The sequence below is a fragment of the Cydia strobilella genome, chromosome 9, assembly GCF_947568885.1.
Source record: "Cydia strobilella chromosome 9, ilCydStro3.1, whole genome shotgun sequence".
Classification (NCBI taxonomy): Eukaryota; Metazoa; Arthropoda; class Insecta; order Lepidoptera; family Tortricidae; genus Cydia; species Cydia strobilella.
In genome coordinates this window covers 18216802-18240221 of record NC_086049.1, presented here as the reverse complement: position 1 = coordinate 18240221, position 23420 = coordinate 18216802, and the positions used below count along the sequence as shown (strand labels likewise).

At 37.5% G+C, this 23420-nt stretch overlaps 1 protein-coding gene across 2 annotated transcripts in view; it reads right to left on the bottom strand.

Annotated features, from left to right (window-relative positions):
• Positions 1-21929, bottom strand: part of LOC134744478 (uncharacterized) — a 118024-nt gene extending 96095 nt beyond the window's left edge. Inside the window, exon 1 of one of the 2 annotated variants that reach the window (XM_063678297.1) lies at positions 21791-21929. The gene's annotated coding sequence lies outside the window, so the exon portion shown is untranslated. The remainder of the gene's footprint in view (positions 1-21790) is intronic. The other variant, XM_063678296.1, reaches the window with a different exon arrangement.
• Positions 21930-23420: the final 1491 nt, after the last annotated feature.

Sequence of the window (23420 nt, the reverse complement as noted above, 5' to 3'; positions counted from 1 at the left end):
CACACATTCTGCACGTTCTGGGAAGAAACGAGCGAGACGGCCGCTTATTCTTGGTGTGCCATGTGTGTAAGAAGTGAGGATGAGCTTTGCTTCTTTGGCGGGAGATGCGATGATAGAAATGAGACGATGGCACCAAATCTAAAAGTTCTTCGGAACATTCCCCATTGTACAGACGATAGAACATGCAAAGAGAACGTCTCTCCGAAGAGGGTACAGTAAATGTACGACTCAACTTCTCCCAGAAAACACAGCCTTGTATGTTGGTTGTTTCAATCGAATGGACACTTACGTCGGTCGTAAAATGTGGCAATTACCTCTTCACCGAAACGGCCCGGCCGCCATTTTGGAGAATTACGCTCGGCCCTGTACCGGGTTTTAGTTAGAGATATTGCAAAATCTATTGTGATTCCACGTGAGCTGAATATGAAGTTACTTTAGGGCCGATACAGACGGACTGCGACCCGACTGCTATTTGTATGTGAACTGCAAGCCGACTGCATGCCAAATGCAACGTCGACGTGCAGTCCCCATACATGTCCCATTAGGTCCCTGTCCCTACCGAAAATCAGCGCTGCGGCCAGCCGTGGCATTACGCTGCGGCCAGCCGTGGCATTACGCTGCGGCCAGCCGTGGCATTACGCTGCGGCCAGCCGTGGCATTACGCTGCGGCCAGCCGTGGCATTACGCTGCGGCTAGCTTTGGCATTATTATTAAGCTGAGTGGGTCCTTTTTTCGTCCGCTCCTTTTATACACTCTTAAATGTAACCTACCATCATGTGACGTTAATACATGTATTCTATTATATTCTATGTTACAGTCGGGTTGCAGTCCGTCTGTACCGGCCCTTAGACATCAAACCCAAAATCTGCAACGATGTTTCATTTTAAACTTCACTGTAAAGTTAAACATAAATACAGAAAATGAAATACAAGTTTAAGATTAGGTAGCAAATGGCGGCCTTATCGCCAAAAACCGATCTTTTCCAGACAACCTTTGTGTAGGAAACTAAGTAATTACAACTTTTAACAGATAGTGCCGATATTCATATAATTCAAAAAAACGAATTGGCGGCTTGAATTTAGCTTTTGTATTATTGTTTTAGGGCCATACCTACTCTATGTAGGTAACAGTTTTGAATGATTCACGGTTAGTTTCACTAGACTTATATTGACACAAAAAGTAATCACCGTCCATGACCCGGTCAATATAAGTCTATGTAGGTATAGTTAACGCTATCTCTACTGAGCTCGTTCACTTACCTGTTACTAACAATGGCATTCTGTTAAACAAAAGCCATTATTTCTTTTGTGTCTTCAGGCACAAAGGCCACGGGCTCACACAAAAGAAATAATGGCTTTTGTTTAACAGAATGCCATTATTAGTACAGGTAAGTGAAAGAGCTCAGTAGAGATAGCGTTAACTATAGTTTCCATTCCACAAAGCGTGAACAAAGTTCGCCAAATTTTATGTTGTGTTTTCTTTACTGCCTATAAAAGTTCAATGATAGCAGATTTAATCTGTTATTATATTTAAAACAGCCGTAAACGTTATGTGACCTTTCTCACATTGTTTTTGCAGGTTTGTTATTTTGGATCAGTATAGGTATTTGTATATGCTTACGCGCATTGGCAGATTGGCAACAGAATAGATCGTGATGACTTGTCGGACATTAACGGCAAGTCTTAAGGCCGTTCCATCGGTTTGCCGCTGTCTCTGTCACATTTCGCAAGAAAGAACGGGAAAGATCATACGCGCCAAGTGTCAATTTTGATCGAATTTTGTCGATTTTTTTTTTTTTAAAAACGTTATCCTTCAATATCGCAATTCGAAAGCTAATTATTATTTAAGTTAAGATTGTTTTTACTTATTTTTTTGTTTATAGTATCACATAATAAATAACCGAGTAAAGTTGGATTAAAAGTTCGAGTTAGAGATTACTTTGGGAATTAATTGTATCGAGCGAAGTGTTATAATTCGTGTATCGGAAGCTATGATATTAAAGATAATATGGTCAAGAACTACATATATTTTTTCCACGTCTACGAATATCAACGCCTCTTAGAAAAACAGGATCATATAAGGAGATTTTTCGCCTTCTGGCTCAGGGAACCGCCTTAAGTCTATAATATAAACCTTATATATTTGAATTAAATTTTATTGAATGTACCTAGGTAGGTAGGTACCCTGACCCCAATAATTCCTTAAACTCTTTAGATCAAGTACCTACGTCTTTTAGCCATCGTTTACTCTGTAAAACAGTTTTGTAAACAATGTGTTCACTTTGATCGTGTACATTACGTTTTTATTGCGGTATTCGTGTTGCAGCGGTTTGTGTGTTGTGAAAGACTTAACTTTATAGGTATATAGCCTAGCTACATACGACGTTGAAACCTGCTTTCTACATTTTTGTATCTTGAGATAAAAAGAGATATCGTACTCATCATCATCTTCCTCGCGTTATCCCGGCATTTTGGGGTCCGCTTGACAACTAATCCTAAGAATTGACGTAGGCACTAGTTTTTACGAAAGCGATTGCCATCTGACCTTCCAACCCAGAGGGGGAAACTAGGCCTTGTTAGGATTAGTCCGGTTTCCTCACGATGTTTTCCTTCACCGAAAAGCGACTGGTATAAATATCAAATGATATTTCGTACATAAGTTCCGAAAAAATCATTGGTACGAGCCGGGGGTTTGAACCCGCGACCTCCGGATTGAAAGTCGCACGCTCTTACCGCTAGGCCACCAGCGCTTCTAAAAAGAGATATCGTACTCACTGGAAGTTTTCATGTGGTGTAAGTACGCTGAGCGACGTCGGCCGCTGATTACAACAGCGCTGGTAAATATTCTACTCTTGTGCAACAGCTGTGTTATTGCACAACTTACTTACTTACTTACTCCTCTGGCGCAGCGACCCAAAGTGTGTCTTGGCCTCCAACACGACAGTTCGCCACTGATCCCGGTCCTGTGCAGTTTCTCGCCAGTCTTGGACCTGGAGCTCGCGCAGATCAGCGTCCACCACATCCGCCCATCGGTACCTAGGTCGCCCGACCGGGCGGCGCGGCGTGCTGTCGGTTTTTCCTCAAACGCTCTTTTCACCGCCCGATCGTCTCCCATTCGCTCCAGATGGCCGAGCCACCGAAGCCTTTAGAATATTTACCTTAATTTAATTTTCCGCCTTAAGACCGAACACACCAGATGCATAAGCCCCAGGTCTTCCTGAGTATATACTTTTGCAGCTGCGTGCCCGTGCATTCGCTATTTGTAATGTATGAAATTATATGCCAGAAGTAAAATGGTATACACGACGGCTAAAAAATAAGTGCATTCCTGTTGACAGGGAGGTTTTGGGATTATACTGAGCAACTTTTACTATGGGAACATCCCCGAAATCACGAAAAAATTTTGGCTCTTTCATACATTTTGGCTGGTCCATTTTCTATGGGTGTATAATTATTTTTTTCGCGATTTCGTGGTTGGTCTCATAGTAAAAGTTGCTCAGTATAATCCCAAAACCTCCCTGGCAATAGGAATGCACTTTTTTTTTAGCCAACCTGTATAAGGCATGCAACGTAAGCGTGGTGAATTTCACTTCCGGTGTGGTTAGACCTTTATTTGAACTTTATGAATCAGGGCCGGAAACCCAACCCTGGCAGACAAAGCAACGGATACCTATACAACAGTTTAGTACACTTTGATCGCTTTAGTTATTGAGCCGACGGGGCTGCTATGGGGGCGACATTCGAAACATGACAATCTTTTATTGATTTACTATTGATAAATAAAACCTTGTATTGTAACTAGCAACGCAGGTCTTGCACCAATAGGTACATACGAGTTAGTTATGAATTAATACATCAGGAATAATTTTAAATTGACATCAATTTGGAGGTTTAAATCAGTTTTTGCAGCAAAATGCGTAATAATTAAGTCAAATTCTCAACAACATTGTGGCTAGGTCTAATCCAGTGACAAATTTCCGATTTCAAAAATGTATTTAAAAAAAAAACATAAACAGACTTGCGATACGCCTAAAGCCTTTAGTCTGCTGAACAGTGACCCATTTTGTCTAATAAACCCGCTAGAGTCTAGAGTCTAGTTTAGCGGCTAGACTAATGAAATTAATACACTCATGAAAGTAGTTTAGCGTACCTAGTTGTATTTATTAACACTGAATACAAGTGCCTACCTTAATACCTACGCTGTTACTCTGGATCCTACAATACCTGTTCTAATAAAGTTTTTTAAGTTTAAAAATGTTATGAAATATGTAATTCATTATATTAACGAACATATGTACATATATTTTTTTATAAATGTAAAATGTGACCTGTAAAATTTGCTTTTACCAATAAAGTTCAGTATTCTGTATTCTTGTAATTACTCTTTCAAGCAAACTTTATTTCTTAGATTGTCACAATATCTCAGTGAGTCCAGCTTCCCGCATCACAAAAATGTCACAAAATAGGACACATGACCCAAACATGCCCAGCAAATAATCGCTAATCGCCTTGACATGTTTCCGGCCCCCTGTTAAGTAATGAACGTTTTTACGGCCGGATATCATTGCTGGATACCAATGTTTATTGCCCACTTGATTGACGAGTTTGATTGCTGTATAGCACTCGTAAAAATATAATAAAAGCGCAAATATTGCGTGCAAATAAATTAAGCATTGAGCAATAATCATTTCAAGAGCCTTCAAGAGCCAGCTCTTGAATATGACAGGCCAATTCGAGTTTCTGTCAATCTAACTGAGTGACATTTCATCAACAAAAACCGTCACTTTTGACACTGACAGAACAGTATCATATCGGAAACAGATCGAATAACTAAAACTCGATTGGCCTGTGAGTCAACAGCACATACTAAATAAATTTGTGTTATTTGAATATTTAATAAACTATTATTAAGGGAAATCGATTCTACATACATTGACTTATGTATGTGTAAAATATCTAGGAGACCGAGTTTTGCTCGGAAAACATATAAAAACTCAAAAATGCGCGTTTTCCCAGAGATAAGACTTAGCTAGATCGATTTTTCGCCGCCGGAAACCCTCATATAGCAAATTTCATCGAAATCGTTACAGCCGTTTCCGAGATCCCCGAAATATATATACATATACAAGAATTGCAAGGTATAAGATATTAGACGACTTAAGGGGCTACCTGAGGTTTTCATCGATTTTTGACAAGTTTTGAATCGTATCTCCTACTTTTGCACTACATATAGAATTATAAGACAAGCGGCTATCGGTTCTTCAATCTTTTATCTCCATTTTTGTCTACCGGATTGTGAAAAAAATGAATACTTATTTATTTATGATTGTTTTAAACGTTGTCTAAAAAAACACTTTCTTCGTATCTCGATTGCTGTGAAAGATCTTACTTATACGAAATCTACATATTTGGGTTCGTCTTAGACGTCTCTAAAAATTTGTCTAAGGTTTTAATTTTAAACTAATTAACACAAAAGTTATGGCCAGAAAACCAGTTTTTTGGCCTAAAATTGTTCAACTTTGATGCCAAATATTTCGAAAACAATGAACTTTGAAGTAAATATGGGATACTATATTGCTAAAAATCCGTTGCTGTTAATATGATAAGCTACAAAAAACATTACAAAACTAAGGGATTCAAATCGAAGGTCATTGGGGCATGGGATCCCCTTAAAATATAACTACATATAAAATAAAGCCACTCAATTGTGGCATTACATTATCCATCTGGCAGCTTAATTTCATTTGACGATTATACTATATTATATACTATAAATCAATTTGCATCGAATTATTTCCAATCGATTTAATTTGCATGAAAAATTACATCATTCAGTCTCATTTGATCGCTAACCACGATACGATAATACATTTAAAGTGCATATTGACTACACGCAATATGCAGATTACATATCTAGCCGGCAAACGTTTCATTACTGGCGCGCCAGAAAAGCGATCATAAATGCAATATTTAAATGTTTGGCTGCATAGTAAATCGAAGGCATATTATTGAGGTGTATGGCTGAGCGTGTTGAGTGCCAGCTAATAAAATGTGCCATTTTCAACCAAAAGGGTACTTATTGTCGCTTGTCAGTAAGGCGTTATTTCCATATAGCTTCAATTAGAAATTTTAGTTGAAACCGTCACAAATACTGGGTCTGTCATAGTAGGGTGGGACACGTAGTCCTAAAAGTGGGTATTTTGTAAGTAGTTTTATGTTTCTTTTGTTTGTTGTTTTTACTTTTTTATTCATTTTTAATTTTTTGCATTGATTTTATTTTTCTTTTCTATGTGTACCTGTAGGCTATTAAGATGCATTTTAATAACACATCTGGATTATGTTTATCCAAAATAAACATTTTATTTTTTATTTTATTTTTTATAGCCTATCTTGTTTCGCACTGCTGGGCAAAGGCCTCCCCTTTCTTCCGCCACTCATCACGGGTTGCTTTTTATTTATTATTTTAATTTTATTTATTACGTTACAGAACCTATGATATTGGACCTAAAATTTTAATACTAATATTCTGTCCATATATTTTGGTACCGGAAGACGAACTGCCGGTAGGCCTACAACGAGATGGAGCGACGACCTGGTGAAAGTCGCGGGAATTCGGTGGTTGCGAGCGGCACAGGATCGGTCGGAGTGGCGAGCCTTGGGGGAGGCCTATGTCCAGCAGTGGACGTCTATCGGCTGACATGATGATGATGATGATGATGATATTTTGCGAGGGGATGCGCCGCTCGCATAACACCATCCTCATGTTGGTGTACCGCAACCATAGAGTAACTAGAGCGGTACCGTCATAGTAAATTTTGTAACCCCAGTAAACTCACTGCCATCTGTCGACACACTTTAAAACTAAAAATAAATATTTATAAAAATACGATAAAATGTATTTAAATATGGATAAATGATTTTTTTTATTTGCATTAATTATTTTCATGATTTTGACCCATGTTCTTTCACTGATATGCGTTAAAATTGTTAAATAACAAACGAAACCGTCAACGCCATCTATACGACAGTAAGCTAAAGCTAGTATTCTCTGAACGAGAATCAAATTTTCTTGATTTACGAGGCACGTTTTTTCCTTAGACTGTATCCATCTATTACGGAGTTATATCTATCTTTGACCGCAACATTACTTGTAACATGTTTATGCACTGGCTTTCAGTGCATCGAAACGGAAATAAAAAATAGTAACAATTAACTATTTTATTTGTTTTACTTTTATTTTACTTTTAAGTATTTATAATTAGAATGATATGGGTGTACTATTTACTGTACGTTTTGCCTGAAAATAAATCTTTATATATTTTTTATTTTATTATGAAAATAGATAGATATAAATGATCCGCCAAAATGCGCATTTGGGTCTACTAAACTAACAGCCTTTTATATATATAGTTACATTGGTTCATTACTTTACTATAATAATACTCGTATTTTGTGCAACAGGTACATAATTGGGGTTTTTAAAATTCAAGGACCGAAATTACCAAACTAAACGAAGTTTCAATTTGAAAAAAACGGGACGAGGGTTTTAAGATCTCATCAACATGGAATCCAGTCATTAGTAAATGTAAGAGGAAACGAATATCGACAGTCGACAAATCGAATATCGTTAGTGTTGTGTGTCGACAGGGTAACATCCCTAGTGCGCAAAACGAAGCTGATAAACAAGACCAAGTGCGGGTAGTTCGAAAAACTCGCGCGGCTAGAAGATGATGTCAACTTTAGCCAGTCTTCTCCGAGACCGCGGGGACGACGCCGTCCTCGAAACGTCGGAGGTAAATCTTAAAACTTAAATACGCGATTAAGTCCCGTTTTACAATTTAATTACTTACGAAGTTGATTTTAGTAAAGACAGGCCCGAGAATTTTTAGACCTAATTATGTACCGTCACACACAATATTTTTTCTAAAACAGCGGCAAACACTTAAAATTATAAATAAAAGTAAATAATTGTTTGGAGTTATTTGCCTAGAAGTTAGATAAAAAAACCGGCCAAGTGCGAGTCGGACTCGCGCACCGAGGGTTCCGTACTTTTTAATATTTGTTGTTATAGCGGCAACAGAAATACATCATCTGTGAAGATTTCAACTGTCTAGCTATCACGGTTCATGAGATACAGCCTGGTGACAGACAGACGGACAGCGAAGTCTTAGTAATAGGGTCCCGTTTTTACCCTTTGGGTACAGAACCCTAAAAAAAGTTGCATAAGTGCTGGAGTAGAAAAAATATAAATGCAACCCCAAAAATAATAAACACGCTTAACGAAATTTCTCAAATGGAAACATTTAGGTCAGCCCAACTTAAAAACCGTCCAAGTGCGAGTCGAACTCGCGCACGAAGGGTTCCGTATCATTACGCAAAAAAGCCGCAAAAAAATCACGTTTCTTGTATGGGAGGCCCACTTAATACATCATCTGTGAAAATTTCAACTGTCTAGCTATCACGGTTCATGAGATACAGCCTGGTGACAGACGGACAGACAGACAGACAGACGGACGGACAGCGGAGTCTTAGTAATAGGGTCCCGTTTTTACCCTCTGGGTACGGAACCCTAAAAATACGATAAAGCGATGAAAATATATTGCGTCGTAGATCCCTGCGTAGCGGCGTAGACCGTCTACGGCGTAGCGTCCCGGCAAGCCGGCTAGCTCTGACCTTCGACCTTTTACGCCGTAATATAATGCATTTTATTTGTAATATGTATTTTATTAGATGTATTTAAAATATGGAACTGCAGTATATTTAAAAAAAAATATTTTTTAGTTTGAAGATAAAATGGAATAACAGAATAATTCACGGCTTCTGGCAAGATATTTTTCACCTCAGCTGCTCGAACAAGCCTACTTTCGTCACTCCCTGGAGTGAGGAAAGTGCGACTTTCCTCACTCCAGGGAGTGAAACAATGTAGCTTTTTAATTTAGTGAAGGCCATGAACTTCATACTTTTATTAATTTTTTTTATGGTACTGTACGGTACGGTACGGTACGGTACAGTCCGGTCCGGTCCGGTCCGGTCCGGTCCGGTCCGGACTCGTCTCGTCTCCGGTCCGGTCCGGTCCGGTCCGGTCTCGTCTCGTCTCGTATCGTATCGTATCGTATCGTATCGTATCTTATCGTATCGTACATATTATAATACTTTTTTTTCTGTTTATTCTGTGTAATTCGAAATACATTTTAACCTTTAATATGTTACAGAATACAGAACTTTATTGGTAAAAGCAAATTTTACAGGTCACATTTTACATTTATAAAAAAAATATATGTACATATGTTCGTTAATATAATGAATTACATATTTCATAACATTTTTAAACTTAAAAAACATTATTAGATTTAAATATAGTTAACATGAATATTTTTTTTTTAAATTACCATGCAGAAGTCAACGACCTCATCGAGTATTTATAAATTCGTCAATGCTGTAGAATGCTTTTTCTATAAGCAGCAGTTTAAGTTTAGATTTAAATACTTGGTTACAATTTAAGTTAAGTATATCTGAGGGTAATGAATTGTAAATAGTTGGTCTCACTACTGAGGTGAAAAATTATGTGTGCAACACGAGAGCAAAGTAATTTTACATCTCGTGTTTTTGAGTCCCTCGCTACGCTCAAGATTCTAACTTAGAATCACTCGCTTCGCTCGTGATTCAATTATACAATCTTTCACTTTCTCGGAACTCAAAATAAACACTCGCAAGAAAAACCAACTTTCCTCTCTTGTTGCACAAATAACTATTACCGTTCTAAATTGCTTAATACAAAAAGTAAAACATATTTTGTACATTTACAAACTTTTTTAATATAATAAGGTATATTTAGGGCAAGGGAATATTTAGGGTCAACGAAAAATATAATAGCAGTGTAGTGTGTGTGTGTGTGTGTGTGTGTGTGTGTGTGTGTGTGTGTGTGTGTGTGTGTGTGTGTGTGTGTGTGTGTGTGTGTGTGTGTGTGTGTGTGTGTAGTGTGTGTAGTGTTTTGAACCTTTAATATTCCTAATTTTACACGATGTAAATATGTCATGTATAACGACATGTATATAGGACCGACCGTGAAAAAATTTAACGAAATCGTGAATTAGGACGGGTAATTTTTTACGTAGAAGAAACCTAGTTTAGTAATATTATAAACACTGTGAATAAATAAAATAATATGAATATTATCTGGGCCTATATTGTTTCCCATAAAGTATTAAGTCATAATGTATTGTTTGTCCACATTTTTGTTAGTCATAATTTGGTTTTTTTCAGAAACGCGTAACTTTTCAGGATTGCCATAAAACAAACCTAACCTAACCTAACCTATCTATAGGATAACGTTACGAAAATCCTAAAAAGTTAACGGTTTCAGAATTATTTATTTATTTTATTATTATTATTCGGAGATCCAACAGCTGTTAACATGTCTATAGGTTTTATAAATATGATACAAAAAGCCAATTACAGGTTCTCACCAGTAGCTACATATTAACAAAAACAATTGGTAGTAAGCACTATTGCAGTTAGCATTATGACTAACTAGGAGGATATAACCAAACGGAGTAGCCATTAACAGGCATTCCCCTCTGTCGAAAATAGTCGGTCAATGGTCATACACAATATATGGACTGACGTTTATCTGACATGGCTATTTTGATGTTACGAATACATTTGACGTTCCCCTCCCCCCTGGCAGACTTTTTTGTACAGCAAATTACAGACAAGGCGTCTCCGTCTCCTAGGTGACTAATGATAATCTCACAATCATTACATCATCATCATCTTCCTCGCGTTATCCCGGCATTTTGCCACGGCTCATGGGAGCCTGGGGTCCGCTTGACAACTAATCCTAAGAATTGGCGTAGGCACTAGTTTTTACGAAAACGATTGCCATCTGACCTTCCAACCCAGAGGGGGAAACTAGGCCTTGTTAGGATTAGTCCGGTTTCCTCACGATGTTTTCCTTCACCGAAAAGCGACTGGTATAAATATCAAATGATATTCCGTACATAAGTTCCGAAAAACTCATTGGTACGAGCCGGAGGTTTGAACCCGCGACCTTCGGATTGAAAGTCGCACGCTCTTACCGCTAGGCCACCAGCGCTTCATCTGACAATCATTACATATTGACTTTAAATAATTATGTCAAACAAACGGATCCCATATCTACCTTGTATAAAGTCAAATGGAATATTCTACCAAAGATAGATATAACTCCGTAATAGATGGATACAGTCTAAGGAAAAAACGTACCTCGAAAATCAAGAAAATTTGATTCTCGTTCAGAGGGCGCTACTAGCTTTGGCCTACTGTCGTATAGATGGCGTTGACGGTTTCGTTTGTTATTTAACAATTTTAACGCATATCAGTGAAAGAACATGGGTCAAAATCATAAAAATAATTAATGCAAATAAAAAAAAATCATTTATCCATATTTAAATACATTTTATCGTATTTTTATAAATATTTATTTTTAGTTTTAAAGTGTATCGATAGATGCCAGTGAATTTACTGGGGTTACAAAATTTACTATAACAGTACCACTCTAGTATAAGTTACTCTATGATTCTACTAATGTCCTACGCATAATGCGTTTTTCACGACGACATAATTCATACGTAATTAAACAGCGAATGTCGAGTTTATAGACGAGATAACTACAGACAGACATAATGTAATATTGATGGCGACATTAGGCCGTCTTGTTTATTACCTATTACAGTACAAATTTTGTAATTCAAACGTTTATTGAGGATATTTTATCTTCTTCTTCTTCTTCTTTGTCCGTCCCAGCTCCCGTTATCTGGGGTCGTGTCTCCTCACATTTCTGCGCCAGGCCCGTCGGTCCTGGATTGTCGGTTTTGGCAATTGGGTTTTCTTGAGGTCTCTCTCTATGTTAGACCACCAGGTCAATGGCGGGCGGCCGATACCTTTCTTACGTTCTGGTAAGTTTAGAGCGATTTTTACCACATGGTCTTCACTGCGTCTCATTACATGGCCAGACCATATAAGGCGGGACTCTGTCATTTTGTCTGTGATAGGCGCGACCTTAAAACTACCCCGTATGTGCTCGTTGCGCATCCTGTCCATCCTGGTCACCCCTCCCGCCCACCGGTTTTTATGTGATTATTAATTTTATGTGATTATTACATCTTAATGGGATATCTTAAACATGATATGATATGTCCTTTAATGTGGAAACTTTGTCAAAGGACAAAATCTATGTTAATTATTAAGTACCTACCATAGAGTAACAGATACTAGAGCGTTACTGTCATAGTAAATTTTGTAACCCCAGCAAATTCACTGCCATCTGTCAACACACTTTAAAACTAAAAATGAAGATTTATAAAAATACGATAGAATGTATTTAAATGAATAAATGATTTTTTTTATTTGCATTAATTATTTTTATGATTTTGACCCATGTTCTTTCACTGATATGCGTTAAAATTGTTAAATAACAAACGAAACCGTCAACGCCATCTATACGACTGTAGGCCAAAACTAGTAGCGCCCTCTGAACGAGAATCAAATTTTCTTGATTTTCGAGGCACGTTTTTTCCTTAGACTGTATCCATCTATTACGGAGTTATATCTATCTTTGGTACCTACTAACATAGGCTACGATCAACTAACACTCATTGGACCATTTGTTGTCTTGAATAAAATAATAAAATAAAATAAATAAATATATAAAATGGAAAAAATCGCTTTTAAAGGATTGAAATTGGCACATTATTTCGAAATTCTTGAAAAAAAAATCTGAGTAGTAAAAGATACGGCACAATTTAAAACATTATTGGTGCCTTTTTAAAACATGCTGTGAATATAAATATCCTTAAAACGCCAAAAACTAATGTTGCTAGAAAGCTGCGAATTTACACAACATTAAGTGATGTCATTTAATAAATATATAGTAGCTATATATAATGCCTGCCTAAATATTATATACAAATTATACAACCTAAGTTTCATATGGGATTAAGACCGGCATTAAAATGTCCATTTCCTGCGCTTATTATACAGGGTGGTTAAAAAATATGTGCATTCCCGTTGCCAGGGAGGTTTTGGGATTATACTGAGCTACTTTTACTATGGGACCAACCACGAAATCGAAAAATTACCCTCCCATAGAAAATGGACCAGCTAAAATGTATGAAACAGCCAAATTTTTTTTCGCAATTTCGTGGTTGGTCCCATAGTAAAAGTTGCTCAGTATAATCCCGAAACCTCCCTGGCAACGGAATGCACTATTTTTTAGCAACCGTGTATAAGAAAAAGAGGTCAACTCAGTTTTTAAGTTCAAATGACACTCCAGGTAGTACAATAAAAACCCAATAACATCTAAATTATTTATTTATTTAATCTTCATTGTACAAAAGAAAATACAAATGTACAAAAGGCGGACTTAATGCTACAAGGCATTCTCTACCAGTCTTATTATCTGTGGCTGTAATCCTACAATGTCCTACATGTTACGATTTGCAGTAGCTATCTCCAAACTCGATTACAACCGAAACCTCTGATAATAGATAAAAGCCTTTATCACCTCGATATCACCAACCTAATGCTCATATTATAACCCTTAAGTCTATGGTATTAGAGCTGTATTCCCTTGTCTCGAATGCATAGATAGAACACAGACATTTGACAAAAATACAAATCGTTTAGTTTGACACTCGATAAGCTTTTGATATTTTAGTGCGGATTAAGTTTATCCGATGACAATATTAATTGAGGGTATTTTAAAGGATTTTGACTAATAAAAAGTTAGGTAACGTTTTTTTATGAAAAAAAAAATGTTTTCATATGTTTTAAGAATGAAACAATGCACTATACAGTTTTTAGGGTTCCGTACCCAAAGGGTAAAAGGTATTACTAAGACTCCGCTGTCCGTCTGTCCGTCCGTTTCTGTCAGGCTGTATCTCATGAACCGTGATAGCTAAATAAACAGTTGAAATTTTGACAGATGATGTATTTCTGTTGCCGCTATAACAACAAATACTAAAAAGTACGAAACCTCGGTGCGCGAGTCCGACTCACACTTGGCCGGTTTTTTTAGTAACCTATTTTGTGTGTCACTACACTCAATACTCTCACTGCTGGGCAAAGGCCTCCCCTTTAAGATAAGATGACATGCCTAATTCGCGGTGATACAAGTTTTGAAGCATGACACCGAGGAAAGCTAGTGAATTAGGGCCTTTTAAATGGGCCTCACGACAAAGCCGCCGAAGCCGTGAGGTCCCATTTAAAAGGCCCTAATTCACTAGCTTCCTTCAAAACTTGTATCACCGAATTAGGCGTCACCAAATAATGCGAGCTTACCCTAGTTGTTATTGTATGTCGCTAATTGTATATTGTTAATGTCACACTAATATGGAAGAGTGATAGAGAGACACAAAGCGATTCGATAGCGAAGCGCAAGCGATTGTCACCTTGCCTAGGCCGCCTGGGGTCCTAGCCAAAATGACAATCTGGATGACAAATGCTACGAAGAGTCACGTGCCTATTTAGGGTAAACTCGCATTATTTGGTGACACGCCTAATTCGGTTTAAAAGGCCCTAATTCACTAGCTTTCCTGGGTGTCATGCTTCAAAACTTGTATCACCGAATTAGGCGTGTCACCAAATAATGCGAGCTTACCCTAGTTGTTATTGTATGTCGTTATTGTATATTGTTAATGTCACACTAATATGGAAGAGTCATAGAGAGACACAAAGCGATTCGATAGCGAAGCGCAAGCGATTGTCACCTTGCCTAGGCCGCCTGGGGTCCTAGCCAAAATGACAATCTGGATGACAGATGCTACGAAGAGTCACGTGCCTATTTAGGGTAAACTCGCATTATTTGGTGACACGCCTAATTCGGTTTAAAAGGGTCTAATTCACTAGCTTTCCTGGGTGTCATGCTTCAAAACTTGTATCACCGAATTAGGCGTGTCACCAAATAATGCGAGCTTACCCTAGTTGTTATTGTATGTCGCTAATTGTATATTGTTAATGTCACACTAATATGGAAGAGTGATAGAGAGACACAAAGCGATTCGATAGCGAAGCGCAAGCGATTATCACCTTGCCTAGGCCGCCTGGGGTCCTAGCCAAAATGACAATCTGGATGACAGATGCTACGAAGAGTCACGTGCCTATTTAGGGTAAACTCGCATTATTTGGTGACACGCCTAATTCGGTTTAAAAGGGTCTAATTCACTAGCTTTCCTGGTTGTCATGCTTCAAAACTTGTATCACCGAATTAGGCGTGTCACCAAATAATGCGAGCTTACCCTAGTTGTTATTGTATGTCGCTAATTGTATATTGTTAATGTCACACTAATATGGAAGAGTGATAGAGAGACACAAAGCGATTCGATAGCGAAGCGCAAGCGATTGTCACCTTGCCTAGGCCGCCTGGGGTCCTAGCCAAAATGACAATCTGGATGACAGATGCTACGAAGAGTCACGTGCCTATTTAGGGTAAACTCGCATTATTTGGTGACACGCCTAATTCGGTTTAAAAGGCCCTAATTCACTAGCTTTCCTGGGTGTCATGCTTCAAAACTTGTATCACCGAATTAGGCGTGTCACCAAATAATGCGAGCTTACCCTAGTTGTTATAGTATGTCGCTAATTGTATATTGTTAATGTCACACTAATATGGAAGAGTGATAGAGAGACACAAAGCGATTCGATAGCGAAGCGCAAGCGATTGTCACCTTGCCTAGGCCGCCTGGGGTCCTAGCCAAAATGACAATCTGGATGACAGATGCTACGAAGAGTCACGTGCCTATTAAGGGTAAACTCGCATTATTTGGTGACACGCCTAATTCGGTTTAAAAGGGTCTAATTCACTAGCTTTCCTGGTTGTCATGCTTCAAAACTTGTATCACCGAATTAGGCGTGTCACCAAATAATGCGAGTTTACCCTTAATAGGCACGTGACTCTTCGTAGCATCTGTCATCCAGATTGTCATTTTGGCTAGGACCCCAGGGCGCAAAAAACCAGTAAGGGCAGCCAGTAAAAGCCGTAACCGATACCGTATCTAGTTCCGGTACTTGATGACCGGCTCCATCAAGTAGCACGCAACAATACAACAAGTTCTAACTCAGAACAGCCGTAAGAGCCGTTCGTTGGCTACTCATTCAAGTGTTTACGGTATTTTTGGGCAATAATTTGTAATTCAAACTGATTTTTATATGCAACTGGGAATAAATCACATTATTTTATTAAATATTTTGATTTGTGTTTTTTTTAGTCACACTACTATATATAAATTATAAACTGAAATAAATGTGAGAAAAAAAAGCACAAATTAAAATATTTAATAAAATAATTTGATTTGTTCCCAAAGTTGTGTATAAATGGCAGCACCAATCTCTCTCACTACATCGCAATTTCGTAAGCAATTCGTATAGGAGGTGCAAGCGTTCACTGCTTGCCCTTGCCTTGCCTTGGCCCTGCCACCGCCGCTAGGGGCGCTAGTGTAGATGGTCTAATGTCAAATGCATAGAAGATTGGGGGGTTTCAAGCTTCATTCATAATTGTAGTAAATCTTTGTTCATGTTTGATTAATCATGGTAAACAATAGATATAGCTCAATAAATGTTAGTGGTTTAAAAAAAGTGCCAACTAAAATATATGCAAAATTAAACAGGTTGAAAAATGGCACATTTAGACGTTAAAATACCTTTGTGTATTGAACGTATTGATCTTATAAAAATAAGAATAGAAGAATTTTGAGATCTGTTTTTCTGGACCTACATCTACAGTGGCGCCAACTGGTGAGCACAAAAACGGTAGCCCTCATTGCATTGTTATCGTTGTCGCAGCAGTAACGTCACAACAGCAACGCTGCCGCTACTGCAGTCATCCGAATGCAACCTTAAGGCCGTTCCATCGGTTTGCCGCTGTCTTTGTCACATTTCGCAAGAAAGAACGGGAAAGAACATACGCGCCAAGTGTCAATTTTGATCGAATTTTGTCGGTTTTTATATATTTTAAAAACGTTACCTTACAATATCGAAATTCCAAAGCTTTTAAATTACTATTTATGTTAAGATTGTTTTTTCTTCTTTTTTTGTTTATAGTATCACATAATAAATAACCGAGTAAAGTAGGATTAAAAGTCCGAGTTAGAGGTTACTTTGGGAATTAATTGTATCGAGCCAAGTGTCATAATTCGTGTATCGGAAGCTATGTTGCTAAAGATAATATAGTCAAGAACTACATATATTTTTTCCACGTCTACGAATATCAACGTCTCTTAGAAAAACATGATCATATAAGATTTTTCGCCTTCTGGCTCAGGGAACCGCCTTAAGTATAATTGGAAGTCTTATTATTGCAGAAAGCTGGAATGTTTATGGCAGTAAATAATGTTATTACGGCTGTTACTATTAGCTTCGTTAAATTGTTTACAAACAGTTTCCATTTGCCAAAAGGAGAGTAATGTACTTTAGAAGTTTAGAACAAGGGCAGACTTACTCATTGTCTTAAAATATGCAACAGCACAGAATAAATAATACCGTACAGAAAGGATACTTCCTACAAAACCGAAGTTTGACAGCGATTCAGGGTCGAATCATGCTATCCCTTTCTTATATATGGCTTCCCTCTCGGCTATTTAGGGTTGTCAAAATTCAAGCCATTATCTTATCTGTGGTCGTGCAAGCAAAGGGACGTCAAGTTGTGCCATCCCTAAAAATTGCTCGGAGCAATGCTGAGCCGAACGGAGCCGAGTTTGCCCGAAGCGAATAGTTTCGCACCCCTGGCAACAGTTGAAAAACAAACTTACTGTTGCATCAGATATACCTATAAGTATACCGAAGCAGGCAAGGTTATCAAAAATATCTCAACATGCACTCGAAAGGCAGGCTAATTAGGACGTGCACCTGACATCAAACCGATATTTTGAATCATATTGAAATCATATCAGATCAGTTAGTTGTCACTCACACGCAGGCGTCTCGCTCGCACTAAAGTCTGGATTTTATTCTTACGGAATTAATGTAAACAAACAACTGTCACTGTCAAAGTGACACTTGCAGGCAAGTCAGGGGTTCTCAAAGTAAGGGCTCGCAGAAAAACTTAAAAATTAATGTAGGTAGTAAGAAATGACGGGGTTTTGCGGGAGCATACCTACATACTTACAATAAATAAAACCGGCCAAGTGCAAGTCGGACTCGCGTTCCAAGGGTTCCGTACTTACATTACACAATTTAAACAATGTATTTTTTATGTGACATGTCTTTAAAAAACCCGTAGGGGTCGGATCAAAAACTAAGTAATTAAGTCCGACTTACGCTTGACTGCACATTTCTAATAGGTTTTCCGGTGATCTATAGGTAAAGATCTATTTCGTGTATTTTTTTCAAAATTTTTGACCCAGTAGTTTCGGAGATAAAGGGAGGGGAATGGTCATTCTTTGCCTATTTTCTTGAATAACTTCTAAACTGTTTATCTTAAAATTATAAAAAATATATATTTGAGATTCTCACAAAGAGCTCTTTCATTTGATATGTAACACCATATAGTTTGACAAACTTTATTTTTTAATTTTCTCATTTACAGTGGCCCCCGTGTTTAAAATTAATTTGTTTACGTTACATGTCCATCTTTGGGTCACAAACTTACATATGTGTACCAAATTTCAACTTAATTGGTCCAGTAGTTTCGGAGAAAATAGGCTGTGACAGACGGACAGACAGACAGACGCACGAGTGACCCTATAAGGGTTCCGTTTTTCCTTTTGAGATATGGAACCCTAAAGACGGCAAAAAAATCACGTTTGTTGCATGGGCGCCCCACTTAAATATTTATTTTATTCTGTTTTTAGTATTTGTTGTTGTAGCGGCAACATCATCTGTGAAATTTTCAACTGTCTAGCTATCACGGTTCATATAAATAAAAAGAAAATCATTTTAAATGCTTAGTAAACATCACAAATTATCCGTAAACAATCCACAATCCATTACGTTGTTAAAAACTGTTTCTTTTCCATTAATGGTTATAAATATAACAAGTAATGGGTAATTTATCAGCCTTTCTTTCCTTCCTACCCATAAAGGGTCGGTAACGAGCTCTGAAATTTATAAATACGAAACGTCGGCACTTTCGCCTTTACGAGTTATGCCGCGGTATCGAAAAATATCTCATATTCATTGCGGTCCCATTAGCATATTAGATTTTTTATAGTTTCTTAGAGCATACAACTAGAATAGCCTATATGTATTTAGATCAGTACTAACTAATAGTGAGTACTGATCTAAATACATATAAGGCTATTCTAAAAATAACCGGCCAAGTACGAGTCGGACTCGCGTTCCAAGGGTTCCGTACATTACACAATTTAAACAATGTATTATTTATGTGAAACGTGAGTGAAATGTCTTTAAAAACCCGTAGGGGTCGGATCAAAAAGTAAGTAATTAAGTCCGACTAACGCTTGAGTACACATTTCCTATAGGTTTTCCTGTAATCTATAGGTAAAGATCTATTTTGTGTATTTCTTTCAAAATTGTAGACCCAGTAGTTTCGGAGATAAAGGGGGGAATGGTCATTTTTTGCCTATTTTCTTGAATAACTTCTAAACTGTTTATCATAAAATTAATAAAAAATATATTTGAGATTCTCACAATGAGCTCTTTCATTTGATATGTAACATGATATAGTTTGAAATACTTTGTTTTTTAATTTTCTCATTTACCCCCCAAAAGTGGCCCCCATGTTTAGAATTCATTTGATTACGTTACATGCCCGTCTTTGGGTCACAAACTTACATATGTATACCAAATTTCAACTTAATTGGTCTAGTAGTTTCGGAGAAAATAGGCTGTGACAGACGGACAGACAGACAGACAGATAGACAGACGCACGAGTGATCCTATAAGGATTCCGTTTTTTCCTTTTGAAGTACGGAACCCTAAAAAAATAATTTTTAGTCGCCTTTGGCGACATGTTTTGGATTCGTCATAAACAATAGTGAGTGAAACCGTACTGATCTAAATACTTTGAAATATGTCTCACGATAGTTTAATTTAGAGCCTTATATGTCGTATTTGCGTACAGAGATGTCTGCCGAATTTTGCGGGGAGGTTAAGAAGTAGCACATGCAAAAATGAATTATGAATTACTCCATTACAGTACTGTATGCTCTAAGTTTGTGAGATGGTATTCGAAAGTTGAAGTGATCGTAGCATTAGAATAAATAGAATATCCCTGCTGCAGCCTACAAAGGTAAATTTACGCTTAAAATAATGAGCTGAAATAATTTATTTCTTACCTTTTATACTGAGGATTGAAGACTTTTTTTATATGGGACAATTTTACAACGACTTATTAATTGGCATCATTAATTCATTACATTTACAGGTTTGTACACTACACCGTACCTGCCGTACCGAACCGACGGTTGTCCAAATAGTTACTATAGTTTGTCAGAGGACTGTCTCATTTCCTACATAAACAGAGATAATCATACTATCTTTGTGTTACACAAGTACTAGCACCCAAACGAAAAGGATGAGTATAGTTTTTTTTGTTCTTATTTACTGACAATTTGGTTTGACCAACTATATTTGCAATGAATCAGGGTATGTACTTTGTTCGTAAGCATTCGCCGAGACAAATGCGCTGAAAGGTGAAAATGTGATCTAAATGATATCAACTACCTAGTCATATATTCAGTTAAATGTTCTATATAATGTGCTTGAAGAAGTATTTATTTTGTATTTGCTGTCAAATAAACCCGCGATGAAGCTGATGCAATCTTTATCCATTTTAATTATCCTCTATCCGCCCAGATATCAAAACTTGCCAAGAAAAATGAAGTATTGATTTCCTTAAATAAATATTTAAAATAGTATGGAACGTGAGACCTTTTTATAGGCTTCTCCCGCCTCTGGGTGGCTAAACGATCGGCCGCGTAATTGTAAATATTTAATATGATAAAAGAAATAGTACATAATATATTGAAACCTTACCTATTAGCCCTCTTGTCGTGTGTCGGTATTATGTATTAATTATGTATTTTTATAATATTGTCTTCGGTTACCGCGATAGTTACTCATGAAATAAAACTATGAAAACCCGTGGTGACACCCGTTGACCACGAACGCTGTAAAGAGTTCGAAACGTCGGGATGTATTATAAATTCAATATACGCGATATAATCCGTTTTCATAGTTTTATTTCATATGTATTTTTATATTATATTGGTATATATTAGGCCCTATTATTTACCGGTATACATATTTTATTGCTTTTTTTATTTTATTAACCCACACCCAAATAGAGTAAATTTTTTCATTGGTAAAACAACAACGCTTACAATGTACGCATGACTGTTTATGTGTTTGTGTGTGTACCCTTTGTTTTGAATGACAAAGAACTTCAATTTATTGTGAAATATTGTTTTAACTTAAGCAAGTTTAAGATTAAATGTTAAGCTTCCAGACATGTAGGTAGGTACTATATGTATTATAAAATCCTTAACGCACTGGAACATAAAAATAAGTATCCATTTTAAACCGTGATCCGTATAAGAAAACAGTCCCACGTATATCTGCAATCGATGTAGCAGTTGCACAATCTACAAGTAAAATTGCGTACTTATTGTTATATTTATCCAGCACCCATTCTAAGCAGAATTCAAATCGATCGTCTTGAAGGAAAAGAGCTCACTAATACCTAATCCGTAATTACCCACATCCACAAGCCTGTTTACATATCGCCTTACAAACTCACCGATAGCCGTTTTCTTAAAATATCCAACATAATCGAACAAAACACAAAATATATTCACCTGATGTTGTGTTTAGAACAGGGTGCCTGGCACCTGCATGTCTACACGCGCGTCGCCGGGCGCGGTGCGGTCGGGACTGCCTCGCCCCGGTCGATAGTCCCCGCACAACAGGTTGCGTGCGCCGCGACGTAAACACTATGCCCGGGCAGACGCCTCGTGGTGCTGCTGCCCTGGTATACTCCTGGACAAGGTGGAGGAAATTCGCCTTATTTCTAGGGAGTTTTAAGGGTTTTGGCGGATTTTCAAGCGTGCCGGCCAATCGGGAGGCGGAGTTTCGGCGGGCATAATGTCTACTCGAGGCATAACTTTTAAGTGTCCACTTCTTGTATTCAGCTTGGCATTAGGTAAATAATATTCGGCAGATAAAATTGGGATACTAATAAAATTTATAAGTATCCTGGTGATTGGACAAGGTGGGGGAAATTCGAGTTATTTTTAGGGAATGATCATTAGACAGCGATTTAGCAGGACATAACCAACCAAGCGCCCAATTCTTTTTATCGACTTTGTTACATTAGTAATATTTGTAATATCTATTGCACAATGAGATCCTGAGAGCACCAAAAGAAAAGTGCCGCATGCAGTGGAACTTACTAAAGGGATATAATATAAAACCATTCAGCATGATCTTCCTCGTTACCCGTGGTTTGAAAACATGAAAACGTGAACGTCCACTCCTGCTATTTTGCGACGGTGCATAATCTACTCACATACGGTGCCGAGGTGTGGGACCGCGCAGCTGATTCTCTGCGTGTATTTAGAATGCAAAAGAAAAAAAAGCATTACACGTGAGTGAAACCGCAAAATTAGCTAACATACAGGCGTATGAGAATCTCATTTTTTTTTTTTATAAAGTGATTCTTTTGTCTCTTTACTTTCTTTCTAATGTATATCTGCTGTTACCTATCCTTATTACTTACTTTCTCATAATGTATATGTTTTTTTTATTTATTTTTTTTATTTACACAAAGGGTACATGCTTACAAACAAAATTTATGCATCGCCAAACTGTAACCAGTTTGTTGGCGATTGAAGCGCTCAATAACAAAATGGAATCATGCACCTGAACAAAATAATTAACAGCTTAGACAGTAATCCTTATATATAACATAAAAACTAACATGCACAAATACCTAATAAGTAAATAAATTTTCCCAATGTTCAATTTTCTAAAAGGTATGTTTTTAGTCTCTTTTTAAGGACCGGCTTACTAAACCTAGATTTATCTCTTAACCACCCTATTTCGTTAAACAGCCTAGGCACTAAATATTTATTTAACCTTCTTCCATAATAGTTGACCGCTGGGGGCTGTATGTAAATAATCTCGCAGTATCATGTGTATAAATCCACTTCCAGCCGACACCTACCTCCAGATTGATATGCAGTAAACTAGATCCCGGCGATAAGAAGCCTTTAAAACGCCTCGCCTCCGCGGCTGAAAGGCAGATTGTGTCCCTTCACATTTACAGAAAACCAAGTTGTATTAGAGATATTCCGTAATAGGGGATATTACTGCGATGTTCTGCCACCAGAGTGCAGCACTAGCCTTTTTAGTAAACCATAGAGTAACTTATACATACTGTACCTTTAACAGGTTTTTGACAAGTTTTCAGAGATAATAAAATATGAC